We start from the raw sequence: 5501 nt of genomic DNA on the forward strand, positions 1-5501 counted from the left end.
AAAAAAAAAAAAAAAAAAAAAAAAAAAAAAAAAAAAAAAAAAACCTCACTCAAGAGATTTATTTGGAAAGAAGAATCCAGGAGGGTGACAGCCTCAGGTGAGAAACAATAGTAAACTGAATAGGGTATAGAGCTTATATAGGGTTTCGTAACGGGTGAGGGAAGAACTTTGCAGGAGGCCTTGGGACCGTGTTGACAGAGGTTTCTGTCCCACCAGGTCCCGCAGCCATCCAGTCCCAAAGAAAAACACAGAGATCTACATTAATTATAAACTGGTTGGCCTATTAGCTCAAGCTTCTTATTAACTCATAACTTACATTAACCCATAATTCTTGTCTGTGTTGGCCACTTGGCTTGGTACCTTTTATCAGTGAGGCGTTCTCATCTTGCTTCCTTAGACTAAGTCTTTCCTCTTCCCAGAATTCTCCTGTTCTTGTTGCCCTGCCTCTACTTCCTGCCTGGCTACTGGCCAATCGGCATTTTATTAAAGCAATACAAGTGACAAGTCTTTACAAGGTACAAGACCATTGTCCCACAGCAGGATTGGTGGGGTTTATAGCCTGATTCTGGGGCAAACTCAGCGATTGTTGGGATTTCGGGCTCAGGGACCTCAGGGATTGGTGTGATTCTGTGCTCAGGGATTGGTGGAATTCTGCAGCCTGACTCTGGGGCAAGCTCAGGAACTGGTGGGATTTCAAGTCCTGGTCCTGGGGTCAAGTCAAGGTCAGGGTGTTTTTTCCTTGGTCCTTTTCACTCTACCAAGCTCAGTTTCATACATAACCTGATCAGGAACTCCACTCAGGGAACCCAGGCTTACTACATATTGATTAGCCTCAGCCACCTTCTGGAACCTTGGGACAAGCTTTCATAGCCCCTGCACTCTTATATTTGATTACCTTCAAACACTAAGGTCTGCTGCCAGCTCCACAGCTGCAGGGTCGCCTTTGCATCATCCTAGATGAGCTTGGAAAACACTTCCCTGGGCATCCCTGATGGAGAAGGATGCTCTGAGGTTCTCTTTGTACTGTTACACTCTGGAGCTCTGAGTATGTGGGGGTCAGAAGCTCTCTTAGTATCCTTACACTCTGGAACTCTATGTATGTGTGGTCAGAGGCTCTCTTTGTACTGTTACACTCTGGAGCTCTGAGTATGTGGGTTGTTGCCCTTACCTACTGCTCCAGTGTGAAACCTGAGCTTGTTCAATAATGGGGCTAATCTTTATAATAGTTACATCCCTACCCACAACGTTAACCACAAATCCAAACAAGTTCATACTCCTTTCTTCACCATACTGCACACGTTTTACATTTCTGCTTTTTCACTGTGAATCTGGAGAAATACAGTAAGCAGCAACCATGCCAAAGCATGCATGCTATGCTTAAAATTTCCCAAACTCAAAAGAATATGCCTTCTTCTCAAAACTTTCTCCAAAATTGACCACATACTCAGTCACAAAGCAAGCCTCAACAGATACAAAAAAAAAATAGAAATAAACCCCTAAAGCCTATCAGACCAACATGGATTAAAGCTAGATTTGAACAACAGAAACAACAGGAAGTCTACAAACTCACAGAAACAGAACAACTCTCTATTGAATTAAAACTGTGTTAAGACAGAAAGAAATAAAGAAATTAAAAACTTTCTAGAATTCAATGAAAATGAATGCACAACATACCCAAATTTATGAGAAACAATGAAAGCAGTACTAACAGAAAGTTCACAGCTCTAAGTGCCTACATTAAAAAAAAAAAAAGGAGCGATATCATTCTAGCAATTTAGCAGCACACCTGAAAGCTCTAGAACAACAAGAAGTAAGCACACCCAAGAGGAACAGACAGCAGGAAATAAACTGAAGGCTGAAATCAATAAAAGAGAAACAAAGAGAACAATACAAAGAATCAATGAAACAAAGAGTTGTTTCCTTGAGAAAATGAACCTGATACACACTCTTATCCAAACTAATCAAAAGATGGAGAAATGACATACAAATTAACAAAATCAGAAACAAAAAGAGACATACAACAACTGACGTGGAGCAAATCCAGATAATTGTTAGGTCATGCTCTTAACAAATCTATACTCTACAAAATGAAAAATATATAAGAAATGGATAATTTTCTCAATATATAACATTTACCAAAGTTAAATAAAGATCAGACAAATTAAATATACATTCTAAGGAAATAGAAGTAGTCATTAAAAGTCTTTCAACCAAAAAAAAAGTGTTAGCATAGAATTCTACCAGACTTTCAAAAAAGAGCTAATACCAATACTCCTAAAATTATTCCACAGCATAGAAACAGAAGGACCACTGGCAATTTCATTTTATGAAGCCACAATCACCCTGATTCCTAAGCCACACAAAGATTCAACAAAGAAAGAGATAGACAGACTATTCCTTATGAACATAAATGCAAAAATACTCAATGAAATACTCAAAAATTGAAAACACATCATCCAAGCTGAAAAAGATCATCCACCACAATCAGTAGTCTTCATTCCAGAGATACAGGGATGGTTCAATGCACAGAAGTCAGACAGTGTCATCCACCATATAAACAAACTTAAAGAAAAAATACATGATCATCTCATTAGATGCTGAAAAAAACTTTTAAAAAAAAATTCAACACCTCTTCACGATAAAAGTCTTGTAGAGTAGGGGTACAAGGGACTTCCTTAAACATAACAAAGGCTATTTACAGAAAACCTATAGCCAATATCCAATTAAGTGTAGGAAACTCAAAGCAATTCCACTAAAATCAAGGATAAGACAAGGCTGTCTACTCTCTCCATATCTAGTCAATACAATAATTAAAGTTCTAGACAGAGCAGTAAGACAGCTGACAGAGAACAAGGGAATACAAATTGGAAAGGAAGAAACCAAAGTATCACTATTGCAGACAATATGATAGTTTACATAAGTGACCCCGAAAATTCTACCAGGGAACTCCTACAACTGATAAACACCTTCAGCAAAGTGATTGGATACAACATTAACTCAAAAAAAAAAAAAAGTAGCCCTCCTATTTACAAATTAAAAATGGACTAAGAAAGAAATAAGGGAAACAACACCTTTCACAATAGTCGCAAGCAACTAACCAACAAGAGGAAAACATGTATGATAAGAACTTCAAGTTTTTAAAGAAAGAACTTAGAGAAGATATCAGAAGAAAGATCTTCCATGCTCATGGATCAGTAGAATTAACATAGTAAAAATGTCCATCTTACCAAAAGCAATCTACAAATTTAATTTAATCCCCATCAAAATTCTAACACAATACTTTATAGACCTTGAAAGGACAATACTCAGTTCCATATGGAAAAAGCAAAATTCTCAGGATAGCTGAAACAATCCAGAACAATATAAGAACTTCCCACGGTATCATTATCCCTGAATCCAAGCTGTACTATAGAGCTGTAGTCATTAAAAAACTGCATGGTGTTGGTATAAAAACAGACACATTGATCAATGGAATCAAATTGAAAACCCAGGTGTAAATTCACACACCTATAGACACCTGATTTTTGATAAAGAGGACAGAAAGACACAATAGAAAAAAGAAAGCATCTTCAACAAATGGTTCTGGTCTAACTGGATGTCTGCCTGTAGAAGAATGCAAATAAATATGTATTTATCATCCTTCACAAAGCCCAAGTACAAGTGAGTCAAAGACCTCAACATAAAACAAGATACACTGAAGCTGATAGAAGAGAAAATGGGGAATAGCCTTGAATGCATTGTCACAGGAGGCAACTTCCTGAAGAGAAAGAACATCGATACCCCAGGCACTAAGAGCAACAATTAATAAATGGGACCTCATGAAACTGAAAAGCTTCCATAAGGCAAGGACATGATCAACATGACAAAAGGGCACCCTACAGACATTTTCACCAGCTCCACATCTGATAGAGGTATAATATCCAAAATATATAAAGAACTCAAGAAACTAGACATTAACAAACTAAATAATCCCATTTTAAAATGGGATACAGAACTAAACAGAATTCTCAATAGAGGAATCTCAAATTGCTGATAAATACTTAAGAAATGTTCAACATCCTTAGCCACCAGGAAATGCAAATCTCAAAACTACTTTGTGATCCCATTTACACTTGTCAGAATGGCTAAGATCAATAACACAAATGGCAGCTTCTGCTGGCAAAGGTGTGGAGCAAGGTGAGTGCTCCTCCATTGCTGCTGGGAATGCAAACTTGAACAGCCACTGTGGAAACAAATATCGTGGTTCCTCAGAAAACTAGGAACCAATCTACCTCAAGGCACAGCTTTACCTCTCTTGGGCACATAGCCAAAGGTCACCCCATCCTACCACAAAGCCACTTGCTCAACTCCGTTCAGAGCCACTTTGTTCATAATAGCCAGAACTTGGAAACAACCAGATGCCCCTCAACCAAAGAATGGATAAAGAAAATGTGGTACATTTACATAATGGAGTATTACTCATCTGTTAAAAAAAAATGACTTCATGAAATTTTCAGGCAAATGGGTAGAAGTAGAAAAATCACCCTGAGTGAGGTAACCCAGACCCAGAAAGCCAAACATGGTGTGTGCTCACTCATAAGTGGATATTAGCTGTTAAGTAAATGATAATCATGCTACGACCCACAGGCCCAGAGAGACTGAGTAACAAGGAGGCTCTAAGAGGGACACATGGGTCTCTCCGGGATGGGAAATAGAATAGATTTTGCAGGAGTATTGGGAATAGGAGGGATCAGGTGGGGGATGGGATAAGAGTATCGGAAGAGAGGACTGGAACTAGAGGGCATTTGGAGGCAGTGTGGAAACTGGTGTAGTGCAAACTCCCAGGAGTCTGTGAGAGTGACCCCAGAGAGGACTCCTGGTGATGGAGGATATGGAGCCCAAACCATCCATATACTGTGATCAGGCTAGGCTTCCAGTGGTAGAACTGGGACACCAGCCCAGCCACAAAACCTTAAACCTTCAATCTGTTCTGCCTAAAAGATGTGCTGGGGCAATGGTGGTGAGAAGCTGTGGGAGTGGCCAAGCCACAACTGGTCTAATTTGAGGCCCACACCACCCCATGCCTGATACCACCTGGATGATCAGAAACCAGAGGCTAAGTAGCTCAGAGAGCTAGGATAGAAAAAAAAAATCAATGACATGATTCCTGATAATATTCTGCTGTACTCATAGGTCAGTGTCAAACCCAATCACCATCAAAGAGGCTTCCTCTGGCAGCTGATGGGAGCAGACGCAGAGGCCCACAGCCAAACATTAGGCAGAGAGGAGCCAAATTGGAGATCTCCATTGGGTCACTCCCCTCGAAGCCCAGGGAAACTCATGGAAAAGGGGGAGGAAAAATTGTAGATGCCAAAGAGATTGAGAACACCAGGAGAACACAGCCCACAGAATCAACTAAACAGGACCCATAAAAGATCACAGAGACCAAATGGGCAATCGAGAAGCCTTAGTGGGTCTGATCTAGGCCCTCTGCATACAGGCTATCGTTGTTAGCTTGCTGT

This window comes from Alexandromys fortis, unplaced genomic scaffold (genome assembly GCF_014885135.2).
Source record: "Alexandromys fortis isolate MF-2015 unplaced genomic scaffold, M_Fortis_MF-2015_v1.1 scaffold_29, whole genome shotgun sequence".
NCBI lineage: Eukaryota > Metazoa > Chordata > Mammalia > Rodentia > Cricetidae > Alexandromys > Alexandromys fortis.